Here is a 19,710-nt window from a genome sequence, read left to right on the forward strand (position 1 = left end):
AAGCCTTTATTTTCTAAGTTCTGAAAAGTTAGCTCTGAGCAGCATGAGAGCAGATCAGAACTGGTGAGCTGAAGGCTTGTTTGGACATGCTGGGCATCTTCCGTGCTGGCTGGATGCGAGTGTGCTCAGTGATGCTCACAGCTGGGATTTTTCCAGACTTCCCAGTTGTTGCTTCAGATCCTCCTGTTCAGAATCTGCCCTAATTGCCTATTCAGTTTGGGAGGTTGAAGCCTTTTAGATCAAGCAAGGCCTAGCATTTTTTGAACTCTTTCCAGTCATCTAATATTAGCCTGTTTAAAGCTACTTTGTATTTTTTTCCAAATATTTATGAGCCCTGTTTGTAGTGGTCACCCTGCCCTTTGCACAGCTGAAATCCATACCAACATAGACCTTTATGGAACCCACTTGGGTTTTTACTTTGAGAAAAAAAGAAGTTACACTTTTAAAAGCTGTTGCATGTGGATGGTGCTCTGAGGGAGGCAGCTCTTCCTTTGAAGTTTTTAGCTGATGTCTAGGTAGGAGGCATACGTTTTCCATCTCTGTTGAAAACTTCATTTGCTGATGAAAGGATATTTCATATCCACTCTGGATTGGTCCAGAGCAACAAGCAGACCAAATCTGATTTTTCAGTAAGTTCAGGAATACCAAATATTGAAAACGTGTAGCTTGAACGCCTGCAGAAGTTTGGGGTATTTTGTGTAGAAGTTGAAATACTTGGAGCCTTTAAGTGTAGAGGAGCAGCAGCACCAATAACAGATGGCAAAATTTAAAACATAAAATAAAGGTTATTCTAAATATATACCCAAAGTTAAAAGGAGCAAAGAGTAAATTATTTGTGCTTCAAATGCTAAAGGGTTTTACCAGAATATCAGCTCAAACTTTAAAATTTTTAATGGCCAAAATGCACTTGGTGCATTGTTTAAAGACAGCAGCTTAAGGGACAGTAAATGAAATAAGGTGCAGTACTTCAGGCATTTAATTGTGAAGCATCTGCTACTGCAGTTGGAACTTGCACTTTCCCCAAATTTCACTAGATGTCACTAAAAGAATTGAAAGATATCAAAAAACTCATATGAGCAGCTAACTTGGAGTGAAATGGGCCTTGATTTTTTCCAGCACAGGAGGGGATTTTTGACACAGGAGTGTGCATCACACTGAGTGTTCAGATCACAGAATCGTGATCTGTTTGCAGTGGAGAATTTACTGTATTAAATTGCACTTTATTTTAAATTCAAAGTTTTAATGTCAACAGAAGTGTTTATCCAGATATTTTCTAGGTAGTTTAAAGTACAACCTCCAATGGCATTTAATAGATCTCTCTTACGCTGCACCAGACTGGGAGGGCCAACTTTTGTCTTTCAACTAGAAAATCCTAAAGCAAACTGAATTGTAATTTAAATCACATGGACTTGCTTTTTCTGGCCTCACATCCCATCTCTTTATTTAGCTGTGGGCTCCAGAAATAGCTTGGCTGATTTCTTTGGGATCACCTGTGATGTGCCATTTTATTTGCTGGGATTATGGTGCTTTTGTAAGGGAAAAACAAAATCAATATCATTTGTGGTGTTGGAGCTGGTCTCATGTGGGGCATCACCATATTCTCCTTCCATACAAACAGCAGTGTTCCTCGTCCAACAGCCCAGAGCCGTCCGTGTTCACCCACATCGCCCACAGCCCAAGGAACGCTGCTCCAAGGTCCCAGAATCCAGCAGGCTCTGTCAGGAGAGCCAGAGATCCCGGAACAAGCTTGACCTCAGGCAGCCCAAGCAGATTATGGCACCTATTAAAGAACCTAAAAAAGTAACATATCAGGTTACATTCATAACAAGGAAAACAAGAAACTCCTGCTAACACGTGCACTGGGGCCAGGACATTACTTTGGGAATCTCTGTGGCATTTTGCTTGTTGGAGTTAAACGTGCAAGCTCCACTTGCAAAAGAAAAAATAAAAAAAAATTTTAAAAAATGAAAATTACACTTTGGGAAGACCACACATGGAAAAATCTCAGAAATCTCAGTGAGGTACCTTTACAGCTTCTATTGGTAAGTTCATTCTGGCTTTTACCTGAACGCAGCAGTTAAAATAGACATTCTCCAACTTTTTCAATACTTTCAAAGCTTAAAAGCATTTTGTGGCCAATAGCGTTTTCAGTTTGTATCAGTAGAAGTCAGGTGCCTGAGCAAGGACTACCCTGACAGGAGGTACAGACATATGGCAGAGGCTTTTCCTGTCCTGATTCCTGTTGCAGCCTGGAGACCCCACTGCTCCTTATTTTCAGACAACTACACAAAAAACAGGTGGGACTGCACTGCTTTCAGTGTGCTTGACTCAGAGATTACAGGTCTGACACTACATTTTATCATCAGCATTTAAACTTAGAGCATAGTTGAGAACAAATAATTGTTCTAATTATTTTTTTTAAAAATCTATCATTCATTAAACAATCTTGGATGAATAACTCAAACCCTCTTTACCATAATATTGAAGAAACACAGCATGCAGCAGGGTAACAAATGCACCAGTGGGACATCAGGACATCTCCAGAGATTTGTCACCAAAAACGCTTCTATGTACAAGATTTTATCACCATTGGGGAATGCAATTCAAGGGTCCATTGGGAGCAGTATCAACATAATCATACAGATAACATGAAAATACAAAAAGATACGTGTAAGTAGCTAGATAGGAGATGGTGTAATCCTTCAGCCACCAAGTGTACTAAGGAAGAGTCACTGAAATGGCTGTGGTTTTGTAAAAATGTGAGGAAAACTGGAACTGGAGTCATTAGGTCTGAGCAAAGTACCTTTAGAAATGCTTTTTTCAGTAAGAAGGGGAATCTGGAACCTTCCTATTTGTGTAAACTCTCCAAAAACCAGAGTAGAATCAGAGTCCTAGAATGGTTTGGGTCAGAGGGACCTTAAAGACCATCTCTTTCCGACTCCCTGCCCTGGGCAGGGACACCTTGCACTAGACCCCGTTGCTCAGAGCCCAGCCCAACCTGGCCTTAAACACCTCCAGAGAATTCAGAAAAAGCATCCCAAAAGGGAAAATAGTAACACACAGACAAGACATCAGAACCATAGTCAGGCTGAAACAACCAGAGAGACAAAAGTTTACAGAAAAATAAGGCTCCGATTTTCCAGCATTCATTAGCACCAAGTTTTTGTGAGCTCCCTTCCCCTTGATCCCAGCTAAAATTGGGGTTTCTGGACAGAGAAACAGCATTGACAGGAGCTGCAGGTGCTGGCTACTCAAAGATGAGGTCTGTAGGCTGTGATAACCCATCACATACTCTGCTCTGTGCTGGTTTTACAGCGGATAGTAATACCTAAAGTTGTAACAGCAACTCGGAGGGAGCAACATAATTGATAGGCCTGAAGAGTGCAGGTAAGTAGGAGGATTGTATTTATATCCCTGGCACAAAACCCAAAGGGAACCAGGCTATTGCACACTGGCTAAAGTGCTTGAAAATTGCCACCGATTCTTTTTTGTGTCAAGTTCTTCAGAGATTTAGTTCACTCCTCCGTAGAATCCCACTTAATGCCTCCACAACTCATGTTTAACCATTATCACTAGCGACCTGCTCGTAAATGCTTCTTCCTTGTTAGATTCCACGGCCAGGAATCAAGGGGAGATGATACTGCTGTTTACTAATAGAAAGGAAGGAGCGACAACATTTCCCAGCACAGCCCATAAAATCCCAACTCTTCCCCACTTTTTCACCAGCCTGGTTAACGGAAGAAATTTGATATTTTTGTACCTTGAAATGACTAACCTTCTTAGGCTTAGGAGAATAAATTAAAGTTGAGCCAAAGTATGCCTCAGCTGCAGCAATGGGCAGATTGATTTGCTTTCCATCTGGGAGATTAAATTCCACTGCCAAAAAAATGGCACCAGCATAATTAGCTGTCAGTCAAGTTGCAAAGAGACAGACTATGTGGGATAATTGAAAGCCCTGCAGCTTCTCATTACATACTACAGTAGCCCTATTTGCAAATTTCCACCTTGAGGAGGTTCTCCCAACATGGTCAGGATTGTAACTCATTCCTCCTGGCACATTCTTCTGAAGCGAAACAGGAGTATTGTGAAGGGATGGATTAATTTTAACTAACTCGCTTAACCTAAGTTGGTTATAATATATTTGTCAACAGCCCCTGACAGCTCCACTAGGCTTTAATTGCAAACAAATCCAAACAGCTGGAAGGAAGTGGTACATCTTCCACTCTGGTTATGCCCCAGAGACACCTTTACAGGCATAAAAATTACCTCCCTCCCTTTGCCTTTCCTTTTTCTCCGTGCACTGTCCCTCCCACAGGAATCCTCCTATTCGGCAAATTGTAATTCATAATGAACCCATCAGTATGCGATATTACAAACATGTACCTTTCATAAAATAATGAACTCTTTTTTCCCCTCCCCTGTTTCCTGAGGCCTGAGAACGCTTCAGCGATTGCTGAGTGTACAGGGAAGTTTAGAATGATAGAAGAGAATCACAGAATGGTTTGGGTTGGAAGCAACCGGAAAGATCCCCTGGTTCCAACCCCCTGGCATGGGCAGGGACACCTTCCACTAAACCAGGTTGTTCAGAGCCCCATCCATCCCGGTCTTGAGAAACAAGAAGCTCTGATGATCAGTCCAAGCCTTACTGAAGAGTGTGAGGTAATCCTGGTGATGAGGCAGGAGACAAAAAGGGTTCCAAGAGTAAAATATGTCACAGCTTTCATCCTAAAACTATAGGGAATATGTAAACCAGATTTTTCCTCTGACTATAATGGGAGTCAACACTGCCTGCACTCTCCTTTTAGGGTGAGATGTAATTTCTGTCACTCTTCCCCAATAAACTAAGGAGAATTGGGTCCATCACACTCACCAATCCCTCAGTTTTAAACAAGACACAATTACCAGCAGCTCCAGCTGAATACCCTGGCCATCCTTCCCTCCCTAGGGGAGGAGGCAGCCTTGCCCCTGCCTCACAACTGGGCGTTATCTGAGCACATCTACAATAACGTGATTTATACCAATGTCCTGAGGCAGGAGGGATGGGGGAGGTTTTGTGAGCTTCACCTGCTTTCGGCAGCTTCAAAGTTCTCCAACCCAGAAAAGTTACCGGTTCCCACAGAAGAGGGAGCCAGTGTCACACCTCCCACATGGCTCTGAAACCTCCGCGCTAATAAAGCCCGGACTAATACACTAATAACTCTTCTTAAACCAGAGCTTTCATTATAAATGTAATTTATGCTCACCTTTAAGAGCTCCACAAACCTGAGCCCTCTCACAGGCACAGATTTGCCTCTTGCCTCCCTGCAGCACTTCCTCAACACTGGGAGTGTTTCCAGTGCTGGGACTCACTGGTGTGAACTGGGAGCCAAACTGGGAACAGAGCAGGTGGTTCATAAAATTAGTAAAGCCAAAGTAATGAGTTTGCTGCTGTGATGTGGGAGAAGACTGGGTTGGCACAACAGAGCAAGACAGAAACTGCAGAGAACAGTGTGAAACTATTCCTGATTATTCAGGCTCCATCAGAAATATAAATAGGCCAATCTACTCCTATGTCTAGAGGGAGCAAGTCAGGATTTAGCACACAGACAGGTCTCACGCTGGCTTATCCTCATGTATGTTAGGAATGGGAAAATTGCCCCTCTTGTCTGTGCACAATGCCCCTTTATGATTTACTAGACAGTCCTCTTTTTTTGCCTCAATTACTCACTTCAAAAGAGGATGGAAATGGGACATTCCTAGCCCTAATACTAAATGCATGTAGTCAATAAGAAAGGAAAAACACTGAAAAATGTTTAAAGGGAGGGTGCTTAAGTTATTGCAGCCCTTGGGAGCATTAATGTATGTGCCAACAAGTTACTGTATGTGGCTTTAACATGCTTATTTATTCTGCTGTGCAATAAAACGCTCTCTTAAATAGTGCCAAAACCTGTTTGCCATGGCAACCCCTCATCACACATATGTTGCAGTAGTACTTACAAGCACCTTCTTAAAGAGAAATACACATCAGAATAAATATCTTGTGACCTTCAGGGCATTTTACAAAGTTTAAGCACCCAAGTAAATATTACTTCGGACTGAAATATTTATTCCAGGTAATTTTTTTTCCCCTTTGAGCAACATTAAGCAGTGAAGCAAAGCTTGTTCCTTGCTCACTTCTCTCCAAGTGGAGCTCTAATGACTTGGACAAAGCACAGAGCCTGGTTTTTACCTGGCAGGGCTCAGGTGCTGCCAGTTGGCTGGGCAAGCATGGTAGGGATCAGCTGGTCTTCTATAGTTTCAAGTGCACTGCAGCTGTTCCTGGTGTAATTAGTCATCCTTTGTACTGGCACAAGAAAATAGATGTTTTCCCTCCTCCCATCACACTAAATGTTTGCTCAGTGTAGCCCCTGGCCTGGAATCCAAGTGTGCACGTGTCCATGATAAAGCCACTAACACTGGTGTTACACTTCCAGTCCTGCAAGTACCCAGGAAAGGGGTCCTGCATTCTTTTACCACTGCTTAATTTACTGCTGTGCCTTAACAGAACTGGCAAGACCAGCTCATTTCCCACGTCACTGGGAGATACATCCACAGAGCACTGCAGGAAACTGCATGGAGTAAGTAGGTCTGGGTTATCCTGCTGAGCCATCCTCCCACTACAGGACGCTGCAGTGTGGGAATCCCTGTAGGAAGCCAGCGAGGGCTGCCCTGTTCACTGTCCAACCATCATCTCTCAGCTGGAGACAGCACTAAATGGAGGAGGTTCCTCAGCCTTTCCAGATGCAAATTCCCAGTGACTCAACAAGCAAAGCCTGATTGATAGTGGCCTTTTTTTATTATCATTGGCTGTTTGTCCTGTTGTGCACAAGCAAGACCAGTGGAAGGAGCAGCCAGGCAGGTTCTGCCCAGGGAGCAGGGCTGTGCCCAGGAAGGCTTAACTGCCAGGAGTTACCTTATCTGCCCTTCCTCCTGCCTTCCTTCTCACCTGCTTCCCTTTGTGGGGTTCCCCCTCCTTTCTTTCCCTTTTGCTTTCAAAGAACACTATCTAAAATTTCCCAAACTCATCACAGGACTGTACAGGATGATGAAGCACCTTTATTCCCCAGGTCTTGAGAGGCCAGGGCTGGCTCAGCAAGCTCAGGTGGCTGGCCCATCAGAAATGGCTGGTGGAGCCTCCTGAGAAACCACTCCCCAACAGCTACAATGACCCTGCATAACAGCACATCCTGAAAAGCCCCCACAGCCCCCAAGAAGGATTCCCAGTGCCCTCCATCCTGGAGGTACTGCCCAAATGTGAGTTCATGCTTGGGGCATCCCAGAGAGCACATTCACTTCACTGAATTCTGCTAATAAGATTGGCAGGGGGAGAATAAGAGATATTTTAGTCCTCTGGCATCATATAGAACCACAGAATCTTTTAGGTTTAAAAAAAAAAAATGCAAGATGGTCAAGTCCAACCATTAACCTAACACTGCCAAGCCCACCACTAAATATTATGACTTTTTGCATATGAAGTTCAGTTTAATCTTTACAGAAGGAAATCCATGAACATTATCAGTCCCTCCTAGGCCGTGCACTTTCCTCAGAGTTGACAAACCTTGCCCACTCCATTGCCCACCTAACTTCCCTGTCCCAGGCCCTGCTGCAGACTGTGGAGGGAAAGGGCTAGTCGCAGTAAGGCACAGGGAATATTACCAGATATGGCTGTACAGACATTCTTTCTTGTAGCCAGCTCCAGGAAAATGCTCTCTCCAGCACCTGGGAAAGAAATCCTAGAAAGCACCAGAAAACAGTTGTTTAAAAAATAAATAGATGTATATAAAGCAAGAAAAGAAAACATGTAAGTGTATTCTTAATGCTCCATTATTAACGGTGCTCAGGAAGGGATTTTCTGCTTTGCTGGAGCACGTAACAGGCTTAAATAAGAATCCCTATCAGAATATAACTTTGTAATTATGCAGATAACATTTTGTTCTTGTAATGACAACAAACACTCACAAGCTGCATTGCTTACACATTTCTGTAAATAGCAGAGATATCTCTCAGGTTGCATTTCCTTGAACACCACAAGTGTCACCTTGACAAACCACAAATCATTTAAGACTCCAGGCATTTAATAGTGGTTTTAGTCAGGCTTTCAGCTACTGGCTCCTGGCAGGATTCCTGAAGCACTTGTGCCAGGCAGAAAGCTGATTTCGCAGCCCTATGTTATTAATTAACCATTTCAGCACCAACTCAGGTGCATCCTTTGATGCTCAGTGAAACCTGTAGAGAGCAAACCATCCTGAGGGCTGTTTTAAAATGCCTCAGTTTTACTCTTTATCTCTCAAAACAACAATACCATGCCTAGAAAGACAAAATCATAGAATGGTTTAGGTTGGAGGGAACCTCAAAGACATTCCATTCTACACCCTGCCAAGGGCAGGGACACCTTCCACTATCCCAGGTTCCTCCAAGAGCCGTTCAGCCTGGCCTTGAACACTTCCAGGGATGGGGCAGCCACAGCTTCTTTGGGCAACCTGTGCCAGGGACTCCCCATCCTCATGCTGAGGAAATACCCTCTTTTTTTCTTATTTTCTCAGTGACGAACATAGATTACAAACACAGCACTTGCACGCCTGCAGCTATGACAGGACATAACTCAAAAATTCCAAATGTACAGAAATAAAGTCTAACAGCTCTGTACAGTAAGTGATTCCTTCTGGTAAACTGTGACCCATTTCTACGCTATCACAGCAAATATGTGTTTTACTGCTCTGGCAGTGGGATCGATCCCTTCCACAGTAAGTGTTTAAACAGATGCATGCTTTGCTGGAGAACTGTTTTTGGATCAACTCCATGAGAATTCAAATTTGTGCTGAAATGTCTAATTATGAACACTTCTGTCATGTCTTACAGCTTCCTAATCCCAACTGGAAAATATCTTTATTTTATACTGGTGTCATCAGTTTAGATGAACATATAAATTTCCCTTTATTGAGCTGCAATTTTGCAGTGCACTTGCAAAATTCAGAAAATATGTTAATATGTGATTCCTCCTAAAAGCAGGCACTGAAATCACACTGATCTACTTGTACATGTGTTTATAATTATTTCTGTACATTACTGTATCCAAATAGCTGTTAGAAAAAATTCCAGGCTAGTGTGGATATGTTTAGTTTTACCCCAATGTCCATAAATGCACAAGAAATCTGTGCTGCCTAGAGACTTCTGAAAGTCTTGTTCTAGCTGGAATCAAATATCAGTAGTGATACCTATTACTGCATCTTGCCTATCCCATTATAGCTTGGCTTAGAGGCATCGCAATATTTTGTGTCATTACATAGTGCTGGAGGCATGAAAATTCTCCAGGCTGATTAGCATCGTAGAATTTCTCACACAAGCACCTAATCCATCGGAAAGGACTGTTGGGTCTCAGCTGATCATTCATTTGTCTCATTGAAACACTATGACTCCATTTTAAGAGCTTTTTTATAGACTCGTATAAAGGAGAAAGTGAACTTTTTAACATGTTTGCACTTCACTAAGTCAATACACATAAAAAGAAGTACAACTGGGGTTCCTACATGAATACACAGCCCAGAAGTGCTAAGCTGGTAAAGAGATACAGCTACTAGGTAGGCAAGAGATTAACTTTATTTATTTCCTTTTCTTCAATTTGCTAGCTTCTTCCTAGAGATACAACAGACATCCAGGAATGTGGCAGTAGGATGAGTCAGATCCCAGACTCCCCAGACAGATGTTTTACCCAGTACATTCATATGCAAATCTTTTTCCCCCTAAATTATTTTCTTGGAATAGTCTGTGTTACTCCATGAGTGGTTTTGCTGTTGCTTTTCTTTGAATGCCAAATCCAAAAGCAGAGCAGGATTCCCAGAGAACTGTCACTCCTGTCTCTATAGAAATGTACATGCAGCTTAACACATGTATCTCTGTCCTAACAAGTTTTTCAGGGAGTACTTTGCTCAGTTATCTGATAGGAGGGTCCCAGAGCAGTGGTGAGGATTAGGCATCTATTTCTCCTACACGAAAGTCTGGTGCACTTGTCCATCCTGCTGCCTAACAATAGTTCATAAAGCATGGTGGGGTGTTTGACCCTCCCAATTTACTGAGAGCATCTCCTTCTCCCCAGCATCCCTGGTTGTTGCCCAGATTATTCCCACACCAATACAAAGATCCGAGTCATATGAGAGAGAAGAAAATCAAGTTCCCTGCAATGGTAGTGTTGGAGGCACTTGCCCCCCTCTCTGATGGTTGGGAGATGGCAGGAGAATGACTTAGAGGAAGCAAGACAAAGAATCTCAGCAGCTGCAAGATGCAGCAAACAAAAGAAACATGTTTTTTAAATAGAAACCATCAGCACCAATAGTCTACTGCGCTTTGCCCAAGTGAATTTTTATTAGGCTCTGTAAAAGCTTCCAAATCTGAAACTTTAAAAATATTTTTTTCTGCTTAAAATGAAATTTAAAGTGGCAGGTTTTATTAAAAATTAATGTTAAAGCAAGAGCATTGCCAAGAAAATCACTGAGATGAGTAATGTTATCAATTATCATTTAAACATCTACATTTTCAATAGTCATCCAAAACCTGTCACGAGGAGGACAATCAGGATCTCCCAGCCAGACGGCGGATGAAACAGCACCAACCAGCCTTTGCCATGGACAACTCCCTCCTTCATAGTCTAACTTCCAAAATGTTCACATCCCTGACAAACTTTAAAGAAAAATGTTTGATCCAAAATTAATGACATTGGTGCAGTACCATTGATTGCTCAGCTTGCAAGAACCTGAGTGGTACTTGGGAAAGCACCAGAGAAAAGTAGGAAAAAAGAAGAAAAGAAAATAAGCAATCAGAAATTCAGAAAGTCCAGTTATATTCAGAAAAGAAGAACCCTCACATCAGGAACACAATCAAAGGAAAAGTTGCAAGCTGGCTTGGATGGTGTTTCAGTTAAAGCCTTCCCAGGCTGGGGGTATTCTTTTTGTTTTCTTGAAAAGTACACACATTAACCCAAACCCTCTGAAGGGTGGGGAAAGCTACAGAATTCCCAGCCATTGCCAAGCATCATCTTTTCCTAAAAATACTGTTCTAGGCTGTTATTTGACCTAAAAGTTGAGAACATTTAAACCAGAGCGAACCACAGGCTAGAGACAATGCTTATTAGAAACAGCCTCAAATGATATGTATAGTTGGATACTGTGATCTTAAAGATATATAACAATAATTCTTCTTGGAAGATAATCTCCCTGGAAATGAGGGCAGAAATTTATGCTGCCCTCTCCTTTCTGACATTACATTGAGAAATACCCTGGAAATTCATGGTTTATTACCATGAAATGAAAGTTTAAGGGAGGAGATCTGTCAGGGCAAGCAGACCCGTAGCTGTTGGATCAAGATAAATACATACACAGAGAAAAACTTTTCACTGCTAAGTCTAAAACCTTAGGGAACCCACCTGCTTTGCCCTGCTCCACAGGTTTAATGCAAGTAACCTATTGTAACAGCCATAACTCTATCAAGAGCATAACTGCTGCTTAAAATAACCCAGAGAACTAGGCATTCCTACTTGGATATATCTGGAGCTTCATGATGGCAGCATTTCCATTTATAAAATAGGGATGTAAACCAGCTGGGACCCACCAAACCCACTGCAGTGCTCTGCCAACAACAGACAAGATTTCCGGTCCCAGGTCAATTTGCTGTGGAGGATTAGGGACGAGCAGGGCTGGCTCCCAGGAGCTGGATGACAGACATAGTGAGAGCAACCCTAACACAGCCCCAGTGCCCCCAGAGCGTGTTCAAACACACCAATATCAGCTGTCAGATATAAAAAGGGGTTGAGGCCACTGGCATGCAGAGCATTTTCTCCAAATCTACACCAAGCTAAAGTCTTGCAGGGAAATCTTGATTTATGTCTCTATATAGTCCATAATCAACCTCATGATCCAGGAATTAAGGGAGTCTTGAAATAATTGCGAACTTCTTACATAACTAGGGAATTTGTTTTTCATTTCTCCCTCCAACAAAAGAAGGTTTTGACTCTTCTGCTTCTACATGATCCCACACCCTTCCCAACAACGGGCTAATTAACTTTTGATCCCAAAAGGATATGAAGAACAAAAGGACATCATGGTCTTTGGGTGCATGAATGCAGGACAGCAAGCCATATGCAAGCAGTGTTTGAGTGTTTCTACTGTTCCCCTGACTCCCAAAATTCTCTGAAAGACCTGGTAGAGCTCATGTTATGATGGGCAATTTGACAACAATCTGAAATATGTCCTATCCAAAATACAGTCAGTGACACAAGTGGTCTAGGCAGCAAATACAATGTTTGCCCACATGTTATGATTCTATGAACATGCGGAGTAGCATAAAATAAGATCTTTAAATGCTTTTGAGTTAAACTTCATTACCTCACTCAGTGCCTCGTTAACTAGGTCTAATTTTAATCAGCCAATAATCCTAATTGAGCAGAGTTGTCTTCCAAGAGATGGTGGGAACGACATCACTGCCCCATCACATTCATTCAAGGCACAGCATTCTTGGAGTGCTTGTCATTCTAAAGGCTTTGTTTCAGAAACCACGGGCAGTATAATTTTATCCAGTCCTGGCGAAGTATGGAGGTCCATTTCATCATACTTCTCACCACAGGACTGTTGGAGATCCAAGTTTCTAAGCAAGATGACTGTGACTACTTCCATCTCACAAAAAGGTGGGAAGAGAAAGCCATCCCAAAGACAGATTTTGGGGCAAAATACTCAGGGCTTTCAGTATTAGGACAGTTGATCAAAATATCTCTAATTTCCATTAGCTCTAAGAGGTAAATTTTTCAAGCAGCTCCTTATTTTTTTACTCCTTTATTAAGACAACCCATTTCCTTTTAATTAAGAACCCAGTGCCCCTCTGAGAGATAAACAAAAGGGAAGGAGATCCCCAGCCAAGTGAACAGGATCCACTCTCTGATATGCAGTTTTTGCATGGTTAATGGATGTTGGGCATTAATATTTCTTACCCTTTTGTCTGTGTTCACTGTAATAGAAACCCCTGTCTAGACTGAGTGGCTACTACAAGTAATCCCAGTAATATCCAATAAAATCACTCTGAAATGTGATAGCTATAGTTATCAAGGAGCACCAGGATTAACTTGATTGATTGAACAATGGACTTCTGGTTTTTAACATGATCTATATGTGTCCCAAAAAAAATTCAAAAATACACATAAGGTTGTAAAACCTTCAATGCTGGGCAACTTATCATAGTCTGTAAGTGTACTGACACACCCTGAAAGGAGAGGGATTAGTGCTGCTCCAAAATTAAAGGATAAATGGCAATGATCACAAAGAAATACTTTCACTTAACCAACTTCTGCAAGGATAGGATACATCACCCTCCCACTGACAGCCAGCAAACAAAAACATAAATATTCAATTCAATCTTTGCTTTAACGTCCTCTGCTGAAAATACTGCAAAAGTCTTCATTTGTGATTTAAGTCCAACCATGAGAGCCACTTGCTTTTCCTAAAGTGGTCTCTGAAGTGTGTATTTTATTAAACAAGGAGAATTAGGTTTTTCCAAGAGGTATGAGATCACATGGAATGCAGTTACTGAATTTAAATAAGTAGCAAAACGTCTAGGCCCAGGTGTAGAGCACCATCCACTTCTATTATGACCCCACAATGGCTTTCTTGCTGACCTAGGTCTGCAAATGGGTATCCATCCAATACCTTTGCTTTGAGCTTAGTTGGCTCATGGTGGGTATGTCTGATCTTTCTGAAGACTGAATCACATCAGTGGATAATTAATAAGTCAGAGGTACCTGGAACCAAAACCCCTGCACTCATTTCCAGCTCTGCTCATAGTCCTCTTTCTGAAGTTGTTCAAAACTTTGAGTTCTTTGCATGGGCTGGTATGAGTCTAGAAATGAGAAAAAACGCTCCTGTCTAGTACAAAAGAGAGAACATTCAATAACTAAATGCATGCGTAAATTGAAGATGAATTACTTCTCAAACTAGAAAAGTATCAACCTTTAGGAAAGTTACTCAATAAATCAGTTTAATCTAAGGAATTAGATTAAGAAAGATCCATCTAAAGAAACACATTTTATTTCCAGAGCTCATAATCAGTTCCCAGGAAACTGAAAGGGAACTATCTTGAGTTTGCAGCAGTACCCAGCTGTAGAAAGGCAACAGTGTGGATACCAAGAGGTTTAGTAGAGGCACAATCTCTTAGGAACAGGTTTTGAATGACTTGGTAGCAAGATGGGGCTTTTTGCTCATCTGTGGTATACCAAAAAACAACACATCTGCAAAGGAATAGAAAACTACTAACCTTAACAAATTCTCCTGATGTTCAGGCTATTTCTGCACCAGCTGTGTAATGACACAAAACATTCAGGCACTGTCTCACACTGCAGCAAAAAGGCAAACCTCCCTCCCAGTACCTCTGCCTTCCCTTTTATAATGCACCTGTGGATCACATTTCCGTTGGTTCCTGAATTAAAATGGCAGAGCAGGTGGGTCAGGTTTGCTTGAAAAAACAATTGAAGGAGCTCTCCCTATACTGCCACTTGTTAAGCAGCTCAGCCTTGCTCACCTGGTCTGCTGCAATAGGGCTGCTTGTTCCCTTTGTTCCTGAAAGTAATCCAATTTGGGCAGGGAAGAAAAGGGAATTCCAACCAAGAGTTGCTCATTCACTATTAATTTTTGTTTTTCTGGTGGAAACATTCTTGTTGCTACAAGCTGGGGCTGTACCCACTGCCCAACTTTCCTCAAATACCAACCAAATCCAACATTTAAAATGAGCAAGAGGTGAATACTTTAATCAATTCCATCCACCAGCCACTATGGAGCTCTGACAGTTTCTTAAAGGAGGATATGGTCCATGTCTAGCAAAACATGGTTAAAGAGCTCCCTTTGCTGACCTGACATGGAACCTTTCCCTGAGCCTTCTCAGTGCAGGAAAATATTTATTTTATTACAGCCCTGCAGAACTCATCCCAGTCCAAGCACTCAGATTAAGACCAAATGTGTTGAGCTTGCATTAGGTGAAGTTATGAGATGTGTATTTGGGATTTTATCTTTTCTATAGATGCTGGTGATGCTGAAAGGGCACAAAATAAAGCAACGGCAATAATAACAGTGCTCATGGCAGTGGGTGGGTTCTGTTGGGGACTTCATAAAGGGGATAGCCCTACCCTGTGTCAAATGTTGTTTTCAAAGCCTTGTGTAACACAAGTCTCCCTGAATAGTAAGAAATTCCTTTTACAAGGAAACTCACCAGGCTCTCCTGGCTGGCTGAGCAACATCAACCCTTCAAGTCTCAGCTTACATCAGCTCCCTGCACATCACAGACATCTCCAGACCTGGCTTAGCAACACTGCCAACCACCCCAACACCAGGAGGGAGATGGAGGAGGGAACCTCTCCCCAGCCAAAACAGAAAGGTGTCGAGGTGGGGAGAGTTCACAGTGCACACATCTCTACTGACGTACCCAAATCTGATCCTGGGAATCCTGCAATATGAGAGAAGGGACCATCTGACCTGCACTGAGACCTAACTCTGAGGTGTACAGGCAGACACCAATGCACCACGCTCATTTATTTCTGATTTTCACTGCATTAATAGCTATTTCGATAGCAGTGAGAGAACTGAGATCTCATGGGGTTCGACATTGATGAAACCATTAAGGAATTTTCTCACCAAAATTTCTAAGTAATCCATGTTCTCATAGTAACAGCAAAATACCTGTTTAAAATATAGTTGCAAATATCCTGTTTCTTTTTATTGCTGAGTTGATATATCAGACCTGGGATATGAGATATATATGATATTTCCATTACAACCATAATGTCTCCTTGGGACCTATATGGTGTCAGTGTGTATTACCAGACTTCAAGAGTGATCCTGAATACAAGGATTTTATTTACTAAAATATCACATATACCAGTTCCTGATCCTGATTTTCTCTGTAATACAAAGAAAATGAAAACTAATGAGAAATAAATACTAATTCTAATATTTAAAGCCCAAGTGTAATTTTCCAACTTTAGAAAACATGGTAGGGAAAATAGAGGTGGGAAAAGTGTGAAATCATAAGTTCTTTTATCTGATCACAAGAGAAATGCCAAATTATTAGCATGAGGGTTTATTAGTGTCTCTGGGCTTGTTTCTGAGACTGTGTGAAAGGAGCCTTTATAAAGGAGGTTTTATTCGAAGACACCCCCCAGTTCTCACACAATTTTCCAAAAGTGTGACAATAGATCGCTAATACAGAAACTGAGATCTGCCACAGCATTATCTGTCCATCTATTTGAAAGCAGCTTGAGAAGTGAGGAAGGGCGGTGAGGTGCAGATGTTATCAATTAGCCAAAAAAGTTAACAAAACTTCAAACCGCAACAGTTGTTCCAGCTGAGAAGGCTGAGGTTTGAAGTGGGTATTGAGCTGTTGCTGTGTGCTCACTCCTCTTGTATGTGCTGATAGGAAACCAGTCAGACCACAGCTGTGAAACCCCAGCTTTGGGAACCAGATCCTCACTTTCAAATCCAAGGGGCAGCAGGCAAGGCTTGTATTGCAAAAGATGCACAGTCCTGAGGTAAAAATCACACCTGATACAAAACAGGGCTTGTAAAATGGTCATTGATGAACAAAGTGAGAGATAGATAAAACCCACTTCTGTCATGGCAAAACCAGCAGTGACATGAAGGTTTTGTGAATTGCTATTAAAAATAGTTCCTTCAAATTATGACACGAAGGCAAATGTGTGGGTAAGGATGACAAAGTCTAGAAAAAAGAGAAAATTTGCTTGGTCTATGCCCTGAAATGCCACCACCTGAGTGGGGTGCAATTGCAAAAAAGTACATAGGTTTTTGCAAACACTTATTCATTTTTAGACCACACTGAACCCTCAGCACCATCCACTGATCACCTGCTAGAACATTCAAACTTTGGCAGAAGGAAAATCAGGGATTTGTATTTCCTACTGACAAAAAATAACAGATGTCCAGAGCACAGGAGAGCCTAAGAACCTTCCTTCCCTAGTGCAGGACTTCCAGCCTGTGTCTCTCTATGGCTTATTTAGTGCAGCTTGTGGCCATCCCAGCAGGCCCATTACCTCCAAGCAAACGTGCACTGAAATCCAGCCTGCAATGCTCCCAGGTGCACTGAAGTGACTGCACTGGCAGCAACCAAAGGCACTGCAGGTTCCAGAGCAGACTGAGGACACTGCAGGCTAGAAGGGCAGTGTTTAAAGCCTGTTGGAACAGGCAGTGGTGCTTTCTGTGGAGCCTCTGTGAGCTGAGCAGAAGCTGCTCGTCACCTCTGCAGGCAACATTCATCCAGACTGCGTTTCTGACCTACTTCTGCAAAAGTGAAAGCAGAGTCTAACAACAAAGTAAGTTCAAGATAAATACAGCTTGCCTGCAAAGTCATGATGTCTTGATTGTGGCAAACCTCCTGGTGATGTCCTTGGCCCAAAGTCTTGGGTGGGAGACAAACACATGGAGGTGTTCAGCCAACAAGGCTCCTTGGCAACAAGACCACAAACCAGGGAGAGAGAATGGGTTACATGGTTGGAAGCAATAGGAGGCCAGAGCAACCAAGGGCAGCTGAGTAATTGATCTTATAAGAGTTAATTAAAAAATCAGTGTGATTCAGAAGAGTGCAGCCAGAGGTTTATAAGGCAGGGTGCTGTGGAGGGTGTGTGTTGGCATGGTTTAAAAGAAATAACAGCAAGAAATACAACAGTTTCTGATCCTGAAGTGACAAGAGAGAAACAATAAAAAGTTGCTGTACCTGCAGTTTGTCAGTGAGCTCTACAAATGGGAGTGAAGACTTTGTTTCATTGCCTTGGAGCACAGAGCCGTCCCTTTGGTTCCATGAGTCCTGCATGACATGGCCACTAGCCCAGATCTGCAGCCATCCCTGGGGTGTCACTGGGGTTGCATCTGCCTTGTCTGAGTCAAACACTGCCTTCGTTAGCTGGCAAGTGGCTGCACCAGCAGACAGGCAAGCTGAATGAGGTCTGAGTCATGCAGCCGTGGCATCTGGTGCACCAGTCCTTGTGGAAAAATGGGCTGAGAGAGGCCTCCTGGCTTGCCCAGCCTTGTCTCCTGCTATCACAGGCACCATGTTGGATAATCCCCTTCATAAACAACAGCAGCTGTGGGAGAAAAGCCTGGAATGGTTGAGGATGCAGAAAGTGAGGTGTTACAGCGTCCTGAGTCAGGGGGATTGGGAGTATGTAAGGAATGTAGCTATGTGCTGCTCAGAAGAGCAACATAATATTTTATTAATGAAACTGGAAAGTCATATATCCAGGGAAACACCCAAGACTTTAATTATGCCAGAGAGGCATCAGGGTAATGCAGTACTTACTTTCTACTTCTGGCCTTGAGTTCAGAGAATTATTTTCTTCTGTTTCAACATTTGGTTGAGCACGACATGCCAGCAGGAGAGGAAAAAAAACTGGTTTCCATTCCTGTGAGTACTGCGTCTGGTTTAAATCATGAGAGAAGGAGACTTCTAATGAGGCTGATTCATATAATGATGTATTTTACAAGCTATTCTTAGCAGATTCACTGCAATATGTCATTCTTTATGTACCATGAGAGATATATGAGCACACAAGCTTACGAAGGGTGGGGAAGTCTCTGAATAACTGGCCAGTTTTGCACCTCATGTGCTGGAGAAGGGGAAGTTCACACAGACTATTGCTTCCAAGCCCTCCAGACCTCAGGTCAGCTGTGAACTCCACTCCAACAAATCCCAACATTACAAGACTCATGTCTTAAAACTTATTTCCAAGGAAGTGTCTCATTTTATTGCAATACGAATAAGAGACTCTAAGGTAATATTTACTTTGGTCTACATTTCATAAAAAAAGAAGACTGTAATTTCATGGAGGCTCAAACAGAAATTCCTCTTTCCATCCAAGCGGAAGAAATCATGTTCAGGACCTTTCCCCGAGGGCTCAAGGAAAGCACATTAACATGGCAACTCCCACTTTGCTTTATTTGTGAGTTACCCTTGCAGGAGGATGAGGCTGGAATTGAGACAAGCTATAAGTGGACTAACTGGCCAAAGGCTGTCACATTAAGGGGTAGGCAAAGATGCTGAGAGGATAATCCCAAAGATGCATTTTTCCAGCTGATGAAAATCAGAAGAGCCAGATAATCACTGAGAGAGATTCTCACCTAGGCAGAAGATAACTGCAGGAGCTGTAAGCACAAGGGTGCAGTGGTTACTCTAGTTCTGCCTGTCACCCCTGCCACTGCTGACTTTCCCAGCACTATGTTTTAAGATGCTGCAGGAGGGGCTGAGGCCCTTTTAATGAACTGAAAGGATGAGCAGGAGGCCTGTCCAGACCAGCAGTGGGAAGAGAAAAGACACGCGCAGCAAGCCCTGTGCATGGGGGAAGCAGAGCTGCAGCCTGCTCCAGACTCAGGAGCCGCTGGAGCACAGGTGTCCCCAGGAACTCTCCACACTGAGCCCAAAGAGCTCTGGCCAGGTGGGACAATGTCACTGCCACGGCCACGCCACTGCCCAGCTCTGCCCCACGCCAGCCTCGGGACCGAAGGACGCTCGGACAGGTGAGTGCTCCTGGCCTGGGCCTTCCCAGCTTTCGGGTGTCTCCTGGCAAGCCCCGTGTGTGCTGCTCCGAGGGGCCCTGCTCCAGCGCCGATGGAGCAACCTGAGTTCTGGCAGGGAGGGCTGGCTGCGGCCCCTCGCTGGGCT

At 42.9% G+C, this 19,710-nt stretch overlaps 1 long non-coding RNA gene across 1 annotated transcript; it reads right to left on the reverse strand.

The window, feature by feature from the left end:
* Positions 1 to 58: 58 nt before the first annotated feature.
* Positions 59 to 15,783, reverse strand: LOC108446421. Its single transcript, XR_001861587.1, has 3 exons — positions 14,308 to 15,783; positions 7,675 to 7,751; positions 59 to 1,792 (listed from the first exon to the last, which is right to left on the reverse strand). It is a non-coding gene; the product is annotated as an uncharacterized LOC108446421 (long non-coding RNA).
* Between the last annotated feature and the right edge of the window lie 3,927 nt (positions 15,784 to 19,710).

This window comes from Corvus brachyrhynchos, unplaced genomic scaffold (assembly GCF_000691975.1).
Source record: "Corvus brachyrhynchos isolate BGI_N302 unplaced genomic scaffold, ASM69197v1 scaffold54, whole genome shotgun sequence".
In the NCBI taxonomy this organism is placed as follows: domain Eukaryota; kingdom Metazoa; phylum Chordata; class Aves; order Passeriformes; family Corvidae; genus Corvus; species Corvus brachyrhynchos.